The sequence below is a fragment of the Rana temporaria genome, chromosome 3, assembly GCF_905171775.1.
Source record: "Rana temporaria chromosome 3, aRanTem1.1, whole genome shotgun sequence".
Taxonomy (NCBI): Eukaryota; Metazoa; Chordata; class Amphibia; order Anura; family Ranidae; genus Rana; species Rana temporaria.
Genome location: NC_053491.1, coordinates 146,543,927 through 146,559,780, shown reverse-complemented (window position 1 = coordinate 146,559,780; position 15,854 = coordinate 146,543,927).

Genomic DNA, 15,854 nt, shown 5'->3' with positions numbered 1-15,854 from the left:
ATGTGGGGGATGATCAATGGTTTGAGCCGGAGCTGCCTGAGTCACAATGGGGCAGAAACTCCCGTGCTTCCAAACCCCGCAAGTCCAAGAGACGTTCTAGGGATGCCGCGCCATGGGCGGTTGTCCCGCAGCTAACCTGGGGAGTTACGGTGCCAAGCACCAGTGTTACTAAAGAGACTGCTCTCATACAGCTGCACTACTCGTTGTAAAAAGAGCGCCTGACGCTAGTGTTATGCAGGGACCTGGACACCCCCGTACCCTGCCGAAGCTGGCTCACCTTCAACGTATTGTAATGAAGAGGGTGGCCCTGGACTACGGGTGGTAATTTCCCTACGTGCCCCCAGTTCTCATGACACTGATTGAGAAAATGAGAGAGGAGTGGTGCAAGGATGCAATCCGGGGACACTTGAATGTGCCAGAGGCTGCTTGTGACACAGACTATACTTTTGTTACACTTGGTCACCGGTTTGAAGGTTGCCTAACTGTCATAACGCATCACTGTGAATATTGTATAAAGTAATGTTTGATATTTTTTTCTATCTTTTCTATTTCTTCACTTTACTGTTAGGGCAGATTCAGGTCGGGTGTAAACACTTGACACTTGGGAGGCGATGTTTTACACCCAGAAGATACAGGCTGTTCGTTCAAGGAGCCGGCCGGCTCGATTTTTTTATGCTGTATGACAACTTTGTGTACATCTTTTTTAAACCTATTAAAAACCTTGAGGATCTTATGCTATGGGAGCTCTCTTTTCTTTTTAAATATATATCGGTACACTGCTTGAGGCCATCCAATACTGTGACCGTCCCAGTCTGGTGACATGCTGTGAGGATACCATTATTACATGCTGTCTATGATCTCCTGTAATAAGAGATCATAGAGTTACGGTAAGAGGCAGTGTGTGACTAAGGTGGAGGTGCTTCTATCATCACTTTCTTCAGGAGTTGGGAATATTTCTCTTTCACTTTGGAGACCATGATTATTTAATCTGTTATGGACTTTATGGTGGACTGTGATTAACCCATAAGGGTTTGTTCATCTTTTTTACCAAGCTCACGGTGTGATCACGGTTTGTCATTCACTTTTTGTAATATTTGCGCTGGTGTCAGTGCATCTTATTAATACGCACATTAGCGCAGCTTTTTCTTTGTATATTGTGTTTTGATGTTGTATAACATTTTTTAGTTGCAGCTTTTTTATTAGTTCATTTAGCATAAGCGCAGTATATTTTTTCTATATCTAATAAAATGTATAACTACCAAAACTATTATTGTGCACTAAAACCTTCCTCCCTCCTGTATAAAGGAAGAATCATGTGGTAGGAAATAAATATTCTGAGTTTAACCAATAATGTTTGGCATATACAGTATATTCCTAATGGTGTGCGCAAGTGAAGTTGTGTACCAAGCATATCACCCAAAGGAAATTTTCTTGAAAGTGTCCCTCTCATCTCAGAAAGTTGGGAGGTATGAATGCTACATGCAAAAAACTATATGCATTTAATTTTTTATAAGATTTAACTGTCTGGTTGAACAGTTTTTCAGCTTTAGGTTATGTTAAAAGTGTCATCTGGTAAATAGCTACAAGAAATACATAGATGACAGAATTGAATTGGGATGTAATGTTTAATTTGAGGTTATTAGCTAGTCTAAATGTTTCCAGCAGAGGGCACTAACACTGTACTTTAGTTAATAAGGTGATGAAAGGAAGACAAAAACACAAGTTACACCATGTTTGCCAGCAGAAAATGATGTTACATAAAATGTATAAATGTAATAATAATAATAATTTAAATTAAATTAAAAGTTTATAAAGTGAAATATGAAGAGGTGTTTAACTTTTAGATTTTTTCTGCTGTATAGCATTATGGAATGACCTGGTGAAACATATACTGTAGATTTGTTTATTGTGATAGACAAAAAAGAACAAAATAAACGTAGCTTACAGTAATAAGTCAGTATTAATTAATTGTTAAAAGAAAACAAAAAGACAGTGATAAGAGCACACTGTCAAAGATAGGCACTGGTAACCAAGCAGTTTAATTATGTTATTTTATTAGAAAAATATATATGGTGGATTCCATATGTGCATTATATTAAATTAGGAACAAATTAGGAACAAAGAAACAAGGCAGGAGGAGAAGAATAGGAAACTTAAAAAAACAACAATATTTAGCCAAAGTGAATTTATCAAAAATAACAGCAGATAATACAGAGCACCTAGAGAGGTTATTAACACAAGAAGAAATAAACAATGCCCTAAAAAACATACTGGTGGGGAAAAGTCCAGGCCCAGATGGCTTTACGATAAAATATTATAAAAGATTTCAGCAGCAATTAGTACCAGCATTATGTACCTATTTTAATAAAATAGGGGAAAATTAGGAAATTAGAAAAGAATCATTCTTAGCTGACATTACAATTATACCAAAAGTAGGGAAAGACAAATCCATCTGCTCTAGCTATCTCCCTATTGCGTTATTAACCACTTAAGGACCGGACCAATATGCTGCCTAAAGACCCAAGGTGTTTTTACAGTTCGGGACTGCGTCGCTTTAACAGACAATTGCGCGGTCGTGCGACGTGGCTCCCAAACAAAATTGGCATCCTTTTTTCCCCACAAATAGAGCTTTCTTTTGGTGGTATTTGATCACATCTGCGGTTTTTAGTTTTTGCGCTATAAACAAAAATAGAGCGTCAATTTTGAAAAAAATTCAATATTTTTTACTTGTTGCTATAATAAATATCCCCCAAAAACATATATAAATATTTTTGTTTTCCTCAGTTTAGGCGATATGTATTCTTCTACCTATTTTTGGTAAAAAAAAAAAACAATAATCGTTTATCGGTTGGTTTGCGCAAAATTTATAGCGTTTACAAAATAGAGGATAGTTTTATTGCATTTTTATTTTTTTTACTACTAATGGCGGCGATCAGCGATTTTTTTCGTGACTGCGACATTATGGCGGACACTTCGGACAATTTTGACACATTGGGACCATTGTCATTTTCACAGCAAAAAATGAATTTAAATTGCATTGTTTATTGTGAAAATGACAGTTGCAGTTTGGGAGTTAAACACAGGGGGCGCTGTAACATTTAGGGTTCACTGTGTGTGTGTTTACAACTGTAGGGGGGTGTGGCTGTAGGACTGACATCATCGATCGAGTCTCCCTAATAAAAGGGATCACTCGATCGATGCGCCGCCACAGTGAAGCACGGGGAAGCCGTGTTTACATACGGCTCTCCCCGTTCTTCAGCTCCGGGGAGCGATCGCGACGGGGCGGCTATAAACGAATAGCCGCGCCGTCGTCCCGGATCGCTCCCCGAGGCTTACCGACCGCCGCATGTACCGGGGGGGGGGTCCCGATCGGACCCCCGACCCACATCAAGCAGAGCACGTACAGGTACGTACATGTGCCTGTCCGTGCCATTCTGCTGACGTATATGTACATGAGGAGGTCGGCAAGTGGTTAAACGCAGACGTAAAACTGTATGCAAAAATAATGGCGGCAAGACTAAAAAACTTGATGCCAGAATGAATTAACGTAGATCAAGTACCGTATTTGCCGGCGTATAAGACGACTAGGCGTATAAGACGACCCCCTATTTTTCCAGGAAAAATTTTGGTTTTGGGATATACTCGCCATATAAGACTACCCCCTTCTTACTAGTCTTTTTGGAAGCTGAGGGGTAGCCGGAACAACCACTGACAGGAACAACCGCTGACAGAAACAGGCTTTTTTCAAATCTCACTGTGCCATTACATTACATTACATGCCTCCACTGTGCCATTGCATTGCATTACATTACATGCCTCCACTATGCCATTACATTACATGCCTCCACTGTGGCATTACATTACATGCCTCCACTGAGCCATCACTTGCCCCCACTGTGCCATCACTTGCCCCCACTGTGCCATCACTTGCCCCCACTGTGCCATCACTTGCCCCCACTGCGCCGGCCAAGATGATCTCCCTACCTTATTTTGTTGCAGATTCTGGCTTCCAGGCTGCGGGCATCCATGATTCAAAAGCCGCGCCTTCTCCTCAGACTGTTCCGTGATAGGCGGAACACAAATTTTCCCAGCAGTGCCTCTGTTCAGTGTTCCGCCTATCACGGATGTCCTCTTGTCCGAGGATGAGAAGGCATCCGTGATAGGCGGAACACTGAACAGAGGCCCTGCTGGGAAAATTAGTGTTCCGCCTATCGCAGAACTGTCTGAGGAGGAGGCACGGCTTTTAAATCATGGATGCCCGCAGCCTGACGGAGACTGTCACCGGCGTATAAGACAACCCCCAACTTTGGAGGCATTTTTTTGCATCCAAAAGGTCTTCAGAGGCCCCGTACACACGACAGAGGAACTCGACGTGCTTGGCACGTCGAGTTCCTCGTCGAGTTTTGGGATGAAGACGCCGAGGAGATCGGCGGGCCGCCTTCTCCCATAGAACAACGAGAAAATAGAGAACATGTTCTCTATTTTCTCGTCGAGCTCCTCGGCGGCTCCATCGATCCAAAACTGTACAGACGACAGAGTTTCTCGGCAGAATCCGGGTTTTGACCGAGTTTCTCGGTGAATTCTGCCGAGAAACTCTGTCGTGTGTACGGGGCCTTATATGCCGGAAAATACGGTAGGCTTTGTCCCAGGAAGAAAGGGTAGGGACAATAGTAAAAGGAAAAATGCTACTAATGCGTAGGGACCAAAAGAAAAAAAACCCAGTCTTGCTCATGTCAGTTGATGCTGAGAAAGCATTTGACAGAGTAGACTAGGGGTTTATGATGGATACGCTAAGAAGTATAGGGTTGAACCCAAGAATTATGAGATGGATTGACAACCTATATAAACAGTATAAAATATATAAAGAAAAAATTGCGCCAATTATAAGAAATGTGTGATAATAGCTGCTAAACACCACAATCTGACAACATTTGTAAACAAGCAATAAATTAAAAAGTGTAGCACTGTAGAAATGAGAAAGTTGAAATCAATCATCAAATAGCACAAAATGTGAAAGTGATGCTAAAGGTGAGCTCATAAATATATTATTACAAAAATGTCTATGCACACGAACCAGTATAATAAATGTAACTGCACATAAGCTGTGAAAACTGTGTAAAAGTGAATTTCACACAAGATAAATAATAAATGATATTATTTCAATAGAGTGATGGACCAAAGTAAATAAAAATGCCCTAAACAGCTGGAACAAATGAGACAATCAGTCCTCATGTGTACTGAAATCCAAAGCTTGTAAGCATCAAGTAGTTCTTCGGATGAATAGCCCAATGGAGGAGGTTTAGTCCACAATATACACAAGATTTGTATATGATCTTAGTAAATATGGTGTGATATTAAAGATGTCACCCGGGAGTGCCTTCACCATTGGGCAGGGGGAGAAATGAATACTCTTTACCATCCGGGGTGGACCCAACTCACCATACGGCGGTGGATCAACAGCGCTTAGTCACACCAAAAGCGATCATGACTGGAACCTTGGGACGCCACCCTTCCTTGGCGAGCAAGCTGGTATATCCGAGCACTTCAACAGTGTTGAAATCAGGTGTTGGTCCACCAGAATTATATCAAGCACGGATTCCGCCGGACTTAATAGGGCATGTAAAAAAAACAAAAAAGCCTCCACATAGTGTAATTCTGCAAAAACTGGCAAGTTTTATTAAAAAACTGTTTTTTTTTTGCTAAATTGGTGAAAAACCACAATCCAAAAAGTATATAATGGTAAAATTAAAAAACTCATTACAAAAATCAAAATTAATTGAATAAAAATATTAAAATGCCCAATAAGTAAAAAAGAGCAGAGAGGATGAATATGGCGTGGTAGGGCAGCTGATGTAATGAGTTTTTTAATACTACCATTATATACTTTTTGGATTGTGGTTTTTCACCTTGAAGTTTGTTATTTGAGGACTGATTGTCTCATTTGTTCCAGCTGTTTAGGGCATTTTTATTTACTTTGGTCCATCACTCTATTGAAATAATATAATCTATTATTTATCTTGTGTGGCTTCACTTTTACACAGTGTTCACAGCTTATGTGCAGTTACATTTATTATACTGGTTCGTGTGCATAGACATTTTTGTAATAATATATTTATGAGCTCACCTTTAGCATCACTTTCACATTTTGTGCTATTTGATGATTGATTTCAACTTTCTCATTTCTACAGCGCTACACTTTTTTTTTTAACAGAGATGACAGCGCTACACTTTTTAATTTATAACCTATATAAACATCCTACGGCAAGGGTTAAAGTGAATGGAAGTATGTCGTCCACTTTTGAGATGTTCAATGGAACACGACAAGGTTGTCCGCTTTCACCACTCCTATATGTAATCGCATTGGAGCCATTGTTGGAGAAAATTAGGAAAAATGCGGATATAGGAGGGGTTAGAATCGGAGAAGAAGAGCATAAGGTTGCTGCCTTTGCGGACGACATACTTCTATACATTACTAAGCCAAGGATATCATTACCGAATGTAATAAAAGAAGTGGAAGATTATGGTGAGCTTACAGACTTTAAAGCGGATGTGCCACTAAAAAAATATATTAAAAGCCAGCAGCTACAAATACTGCAGCTGCTGACTTTTAATATAAGGACACTTACCTGTCCTGGAGTCCAGCGCCGATCGCAGCAGATGACGAGCCGATCGCTCGTCACCCTGCTGCTCCCCCCCTCCATCCACGGTGAGGGAACCAGGAAGTGAAGCGCTCCGGCTTCACTGCCCGGTTCCCTACGGCGCATGCGCGAGTCGCGCTGCGCCCGCCGATTGACTCCCGCTGTGTGCTGGGAGCCGAGTGTTCCCAGCATACAACGGGGGACGGACGGGAAGCAAGGGAAAAACCCGTCTTTTTCCCGCATCGTAGGGCCGGAAGTGGGTGCAGATACCTGTCTGTAGACAGGTATCTGCACCCCCCTCCCCCCTGAAAGGTGTCAAATGTGACACCGGAGGGGGGGAGGGTGCCGATCAGCGGGACTCCACTTTAGAGTGGAGATCCGCTTTAAGATAAACTCACAAAAACAACAATATTAAACTTAGGAATAGAAAAGAAAGAAGAAATAGCTTTACAGCAAGAATTCCCGTTTTCCTGGGAGCCAGAAGCACCAACATATCTGGGATTAAAATGAACTCCTACTATAGGAAAAATATATCATGCCAATTATATTTCATTATTGAATGAAGTAAGGCAAGATTTAAAAAATCTACCGAGGAGACCCATTTCGTGGATGGGAAGAATAAATCTATTAAAAATGGTGATCTTACCAAAACTTCTATATAAATTCCAAATGCTCCCGATAGAGACACCCCAATGTTTCTTTAAAACTATAAAAACAGTAATTTTGAAATATATCTGGCATAATAAAAAACCTAGAGTAAGTGGTGGGCTCCTATCTAGGAATAAAAAGAAAGGAGGCTTGGCGGTGCCAGATATTAAAAGATACTATACGGCAGTAATAATTGCAAGGTTAGTGGAATGGGCAAACACAAATACAAGCAAGAGATGGATAAAAATGGAAAACATGTTGTACAAGGCACAGTTAAGGAAAAATATTTGGATACCACCTAAAAATAGAACACTTAATTCTGACACGCACAAGTTAACTAAAATCGTTTTTAAAGTATAGGATAAAATATACAGATGGGAAAACTGGGAAAAAATTCCCCATTAATCCCACTGACGGGAACACGTTTTTTTATACCAGGTAATGGGACACGGATGGGTAGAGACATGGGAAATGCACAATTGAGTGGGAGTACGTGCAACTTAAGCACTTAGTAAGCACAATCCCCCAACCAATTAGAGAGGAGAAAACCCTGAATCCAATTGAAAAACTTTGCAATATTAAAAAGCCTATGAAACATGGAATTTCTCATGTATGAAATACTAACAGAATTAGAAGGAAGGGGGGTCTAACCGTATATAAGGAAATAGGAACAAGACTTAGAAATAAAGTTAGAGGAAAAGCAAATGATAGAAGCAGTTTATAATTATGCAACTGATATTACTACTATTGAAGCCAATTACAAATGCTTGGTAAGATGGCACCTGACCCCGGGAAGAATCAATACATTTTAGCCAAGTAGATCCCCCCAGTGCTGGAGGGATTGTAATCAAATAGGAACAACAATACATATCTGGTGGGAGTGCCCAAAAATAAAAACTGGTATAGTGTCCTAGAGCACATTGAGGTGATAACCGGGGAAAAGATTCCTCAAAATGCCTGGAATGTGTAATTTCACTGGAACAACAAAACTAAGAAACAGTATCAAGAAACTTTGGTCCCTCCCCTGCTCAATGCTGCAAAGGCACTTATTCCAAAAAAATTGCTTCAAGTGGAGAAGCCATCTATAAAAGAATGGATACTGAGGGTAGATTATATATCTGAGATGGAGTACCTTTGCAGCAGAGAGCAAGGAATGGAGGAAAGACACCGACTAATATGGAAGAAATGGCGGAAGTTCAAGCAAACAGAGAATTATGCAGTGGCCATGATAGAAGTGAAAGAGATTGAAATAAGTTAAAAAAGGGCGAAAATACCGGATCTCGGGGGGGGGGGGGGGGTTGATGGGAGAGTGAATGGTAAACAGGATGTTTTGTTAGAAAAAAAATTGTATGTATTTTGTACTGTATGCGAAAATATTCTTAAAATAAAATAAAGTTTAAAAAAAAAAAAGACAGGTAACTGAGCAGGGTCAAACAAGCCAGGGTCAGGACTGGAGACAAGTAGGGCCGAAACAACTAATCGATTAATCGACAACTAATCGATTATGAAATTAATCTATTACAATTTTCATAATCGATTAATCGGCCAGTAACATAATGGGGTTAAAAAAAACTAAAATTAGCCCTTTATAGTACAAAAAAGCAAATCTCTACTGTAAATATTACTTTCACTGTCCCACAGTAAAAAAATTAACCCCTTACAGTAGCGATTATTTGCTCCTTTTGTACTTTGTTTTTTGTTTTTAACCCCATTATGTTAAACATCTCAGGCCTGGGTTCACACCATGTTTTCCTATGGGACACGTTCACATCCATGATTTTATTTCAGCTGCTGCGTATTTGGAAAGGGCAAGGACTTTAACGCAAAACGGTGCTATTTTGTTTTTTTGGGTTCAATATACTTCAATGGAGAAGCTGCACAAAAGCATGTAATGTGTTTTTTGCGGCAATTTGTGTTATGTAATCTGCCCAACAACAAATTGGCCCAAAAAATAAAATAAAATGCAAATTTATCCGATTAATCGAAACAATAATCGGCCAACTAATCGATTATGAAAATAATCGTTAGTTGCAGCCCTAGAGACAAGAGCGAGGTCAGGAAGCCAGGTCAAACATAGGAAGAAGATACAGGCACAGAACCAGGAACACAGGGAACAGAAGCAGATCAAACCGCAAGGAACTGTACCCAGTCTTTTATAGGTCGCTGAGCACCAAAGCGCGTCTAATGTGCGCAAAGTGACTCACGCATGCACATAGGCGCACACCTTCTGAAGTGGGCAGTACGTCCCCGACAGTGCCCCTTCCTTAAGGGCAGGGAAAAATTTCTTCTGGGGGTGACTATGGAAGAAGGCCTGGATTAATTCTTAGGCCGGGTACACACGAACAAACATGTACGGTTAAAGCAGTCCGTCGGACCGTTTTCACCGTACATGTCTGCCAGAGGGCTTCTGTACGATGGTTGTACACACCATCGTACAGAAGTCCGCGCGTAAACAATACGCGGGGCGTGTCCGCGTCGTCGCCGCAACGATGACGCGGCGATGACGCGGAGATGTGGGCGGGCCTGCCATTTAAAGGCTTCCACGCATGCGTCGAAGTCATTCGACGCATGCGAGGGACAGCGGGCGCCTGGACATGTACGGTAGGTCTGTACTGACGACCGTACATGTCCGAGCGGGCAGGATTCCAGCGGACGGTTTTAAAACACGTCCAGGAATATTTGTCTGCTGGGAAAAGGCCCGGCAGGCAAATGTTTGCTGGAATTCGGCCCGCTCGCGCCCACACACGACCGAACATGTATGCTGAAACTGGCCCGCGGACCAGTTTCAGCATACATGTTTGGTCGTGTGTACGGGGCCTTAGGCATAAATGTTCTGTTGAGGTTCCCAGGAGTTCTCCTCCAGACCGTACCCCTTCCACTTGATCAGGAATTAAAGTTGGTTCCCCCTTCTTCTACAGTCCAACACGGCCTCCACCTCAAACTCCTCATCCCCGTCAACCATTACAGGTTCAGGCGGTCCCGATCCCCTGTTTGGGAAGGAATCCGACACTGTAGGTTTCAGTAGTGACACGCGAAACACTGGGTGAATCAACAAATCTGGTAAGAAAAGTTTATAGGAAACTTCATTTAATTTCCGTTTCAATGGGAAGGGGCTGATGAATTTGGGTGCCAGTTTCCTTGGGGGGCAGATAATCCTAAGGGTGGTGGTAGACAGCCATACTTGATCGCCCTGTTGAAGGCATAATTCCCCTCTTCTTTCTGTCAAACATCCTTTTATTGGTTTCTTGTGCCTTGGTCAAGGCGTCCTGTAATATTTTGTTGTTACGGGTCAGGAAATCAACGGTACTATGGACTGCTGGGACTGTTGAATCAGAAATTAGATCAGGTAGGAAGGTCGGGTGGAACCCGTAGTTGGAGAAAAACGGAGACTGACCTGTAGCCGAGTGACTGGCATTATTAAAGGCAATCTCTGCCAGGGGTAGTAGCGTTACCCAGTCATCTTGAATAAAGGTGGTAAAGAATCGGAGATATTGCTCGAGCGTTTGGTTCATCCTCTTGGTTTGCCCATTGGTCTGAGGGTGATAGGCAGAAGACATGGACAGTTCAATCTTCAGGACCTTGCACAAAGCCTTCCAGAAGCGAGCGGTGAACTGCACCCCTCTATCCAAAACAATGTCTGTTGGGACCCCATGTAACCTCACTATCGCCTTTATGAAGACCTGGGCAGTTTCCATGGCAGAGGGCGTGTTCTTTAGTGGCACAACATTCCGGCCCCTGCTGGAGAAGTGGAAGGACGAATCAACCCCCTCTTTAGGTTTTCGTCAACATATTCTTTCAGTACCTCTTGCTCCCGTTCAGGGGAAAATCCGGGCAAAAGTAATTTTAGCCCCAGGGAGAAGCTCGATTGGACAATTGTATGGATGATGAGGCGGAAGGGTCTCAGCTCCCCATTTGCTGAAAATGTCCAAGAATCCATGGTATTGTTTGGGCACAGATGCGCTTACCTCTGAATCCGGTTCCAGGAATAACAGAGGACCAGAGGTGCTAGGACATGGAGGCATGCAGTGATGCTGGCAGTAAGGCTACTGGAACTTACTACTTCCGGACTCCCAATCGTTCTGCGGATTGTGGGCCTGAAGCCAGGGTAGGCCCAAGATGACTGAAAACAGAGGGAATGCAATGGCATTCAAGCTTAATAGTTCCTTATGATTTGTAGGGGTGGTTGCAAGCAAAAGAGGGGTTTCTTGAGTCACTACTCGGGACTTTATACGAGACCCATCTGCCAAAAATATGGAAAGTCTTTGGCTGGAGTGGGATGCGTTGTTGTGCTGCAAAGTTCAGATCGATGAAACAATTACATGCCCTTGAGTCAATTATCGCGGTGACTGGTATTGTTCTTCCTGGCAATTAAAATGAGATAGGTAGGGCCAGGTGAGTGGCACTGGCAGAAGGTGAACAATTTGGAGAAGAGGTAGCTAGGACCTTGCGTAGCTTAGCAGGACATGAGAAAACGTAATGGCCAGCTTCTCCACAATACAAGCAAAGATTATTCTGTCGCCGGCTAAGTCATTCGTCGGCTGACAGGGAAGGTCTCATCAGTCCAAGCTGTCTCAGCTTGATGGTAACAAAAGTCTGGTTAACAGGTAAAAAATGATCTGGAACTGGATGGACTGACCACGGCAGGAGATACCCGGGGTAGCATCCAAGCTGGGCGGAGCTGCTGGTAGTCCTCTCTGTTCTGTGCTCCTGGAGTCGTCGGTCTATCTGAATAGACAGGGTAATAAAAATCTCTAGGGCATCAGGAACACTGACACGGGCTAACTCATCTTTCACCCCTTCAGAGAGACCGAGAAGGAACTGGTGCCATAGGGCCGCATCGTTCCACTGGGCATCTGCTCTCCAGTGTCTGAAATTAGTCACATAGTCCTCGACTGCTCTGCAACCAGAGTTCAGAGTTTCATAGTGGACTTTCAGCAGATGGTGGGCCGAGGCCTGAGGTTCCCCCTGCAGAAGAGCGATAATGAACCCTACTTTATGACCTCTAATGAAAAAGTCAGAGGCAGTAAGGAAAAATTACTGTTCACATGCGTTGCGAAATGCCTGGAAATTGCTTCGGCCCCCAGAAAACTTGTCAGGAATGGGGACCCTAGGCTCAGGAGGCAGCTGAATTCCAATGGAGGAATTTGGGGCCAAAGGTGGGTCTGCAGTGGTGGCCTGGGTTTGCGTCTGTTTGTCCACTTGAACGTAACTGCCTTGTAGAGACTTCACGACCCGGGTGAGGGCTGCGAGGTGCTGACAGACGTCGTCCATAGGCGACATGGTGGTTTGATACTGTCACGTAGTGGTGGTCAGTGGTGGCAAGAGCGCGTGAGGTACGTTAGTAAGATAGAAGAAAAATCTCTGAAAAAAAAACATGGTTTCGACTGGGTTAGTGAACTTAAATACCTTGGGATATTGTTAGCCAAATCAATTAAAAAAACCTACGCGATAAATTATCCCACTGCTAAACGAAATTAAGAAAGAGACAAAAAGGGTGGAAAACAGAGCAATATCATGGATAGGACGAATCAACTATTGCAAAATGGTCATTATGCCAAAGGTCCTATATAAATTCCAGATGATCCCTATAGCCCTCCCGAGAACTCTACTTTCAGCCCTTAACAAATTAATTATGAACTTTATATGGAAGAACAAGAAACATAGGATTTCTTCTCAAACATTAATGCAACCAAAAAAAAAGGGAGGACTCGCCGTTCCGGATGTTAAGAGATACTACGACGCGGTTATATTGACAAGGGTGGTGGAGTGGGCCAGAGTCAATAAAGAAAAAAGGTGGGTAAGTTTAGAAAATGAATTATCACAGGCAAGATTAGATAAGATAATTTGGAACCCCCCCAAATTTAGGACACTGGACATAAATCTACACGAGATAACAAAAAAGGCACTGAAAACATGGGATATAGTATATAAAAAAATTGAGAAAGAATATAACTCACCTCTCATAGCATTGAAAAACAACGATTTTTTTGCACCGGGTAAGACACAAGTGGGGGGGCATTGGATTAAAAAAGATACTGCACAATTAAGAGACATAATGAGTGAGGGTCACATTAGAACACTGCAGGAGTTAAAACTTCAGGAGGTGCGGTATCAGTTTAACCGCTGTTTAAGGTGTGCTTTTGCATCGCTTTTTGGCCGCTAGCAGGGCGCTTGTACCCCCAAAAAATGGGTTAAGAACTTCCATATTGCGGCGCTTCTGAAGCACTGCCCAAAGATGCTACTTGCAGGACTTTTTCTAACGTCCCGCAAGTGCACCGCCTGGGTGTGATAGCACCCATTGCGATGAATGGAAGGCAGTTTTCACGCACTATTTCTAGCGCTAAAACACCTGAAAACTGCCTCAATGTGAAAAGGGTCCAACTAATGGAGACACTAAAAGGCTATCTTTATAAAACAGTGAGCCCAGGTTCACACTGGGCTGCGGGGATGAAGCCATGCAAGTTCAGCTGAACTCACACAATTTCACTCTTGCATGTCAGTCCCCAGTTCGGCCGCGATTTCAGAGACATATGCGCAAGTTTCTGCACAGATGTCAATGTAAATCGCAAAAAGTAGTACAGAAACTACTTTTTTGAATCTGTGCGGCGCCACAAATTTCAGCGTCGCACCGATTAGGATGGTACCATTGTCGGGAATTGCTGCCAATTTGAAATGCGATTTGACATGTCAAATCGAACCAATGTCAATCAGGGCTAAATGTAACATTCACTGCAGGTGAATGTGTTTTACATGACAGCGATGAATTCACATTAGAACACTGCAGGAGTTAAAACTCAATAAAAATTTAATGGAAATCAATGAGTGGAGGTATCAGCAGCTAAACCATTTTATCCAAGGTCTCCCTCACCCTTTGAGGTCAGGAGACCAGCTGTCAGACTTGGAAAAAATCTGCACCACGGAAAGATCCAAAGGTATTGTTTCAAAACTATATAGGATCCTACTGAAGATGGGGGAGCCGGGTATACCCCCATTCATTGAAAAATGGGAAAGGGAATTGGGCACACAGCGGGATAGGACCACAATAGAGAGAATGTTGGCTCTGACCCACTCCTCCGCGGTGGATAGCCGCACGGCGGAAATGTGCTTTAAATGCATTTCCGGTTGGTATATGACACCGGATAAATTAAAACAATTTAAAGAGGGGCAGACAGGGGACTGCTGGAGGGGTTGTAGTACACTAGGAAATATGGCACACCTTTGGTGGGGATGCCCCAAGATAAAAGAGTACTGGGAAAAAATATTGGGATGCGTGGGTCGTTTTATTTCACGGGGGAGAAGAAGGCATAAAAAGGTACAGGGAATCACTGATACCGCACCTCCTGAACGCTGCCAAGAGATTAATCCCTAGAAGGTGGCAAGACCCAGACCCCCCTCTGATTTGGGAATGGATCGACGCGGTCAAAGAAACATACAAAATGGAAGAACTGAAAGAGGGTTTAGAGGGCAATAATATTTTATTAAGCACAAAATGGGAAAACTGGAGGATTTTCAAGAAAACTTGGAGTTACGCAGAAAAGCTAAGGGAAGAATTTTAAACGCTCCCCTAGAAGAATATTAGAAAGATCTATAGGGCTGAAGAAAATGTCTAAGGTGAGACAGGGGAGGGGGGGGGGGGGAGGGTAAATATTTGAAATGGTTAATTTTTTGGTATTTTTTTTGCTCTTTGCAAACGGAGGTACATGCGGGTTTATATGGGTTGATATGTAAACGTGCATGTTACAATAGCATATGTATAATTAAAAAAAAAAAAAAAAAAAGGAAAAGAAAAAATGAAAATCAGAACAAAAAGGAAATAAAATAAATAAATAAATAAATAATAACCCATATAAAGAAAAGCGACACTAATGATGCAAAACCAAAATAGAGATGCAATGGGCTGGTACGTAGAACATGAGCATATATCCGCACTCTATGAGGTAGAGTCTGAAGTGAAAAAAAAAAAAAAAAAGAAGGAGCGCGTGAGGTAAGGGTGCCTGCTTGGTCCTCAGGAGTTTTAGCTGCCAGTGACATGCACTGACCACCAATGACATGCATTTGGCCCTGAGGGGCCAAGGTTAGAGACCTGAGTCTAGGATGAATCCCAGATCACGTACCTGGGAGGCCTGCTCCAGAGCAGGACCAAATGAGGGAGCCCAGGGCAGAATATATGGAGGGGTAGCCAAATCACTGAAGATGATCACCTCAGTTTTTCCCCCATTAAGTTTCAGAAAGTTGGCGGACATTCATGTGTTGACGGCCTCCAAGCAGCTGGCAAGGGTGGAATCAGCTGGCTGATTCCTAGGAATCTTCAGGTAAACCTGGGTGTTGTCCGCATATACATGGTACTGGACAGTGTGGGACTTTAGAAGGTCGGTAAGAGGCTTTATATAGATATTAAAAAGCAGGGGAGACAAAGCAGAACCCTGTGGCACTCCGCAGTCCAAGGAGGAGTACTTAGAGTTAAAAGGGCCTGTCTTGACTCCCTGAACTCTGCCCTCTAAAAAAGAGGCCACCCATTCCAAAGCCGACCTGCAGATGCCCAAGACTGATCTCATTCGCTCCAATTAA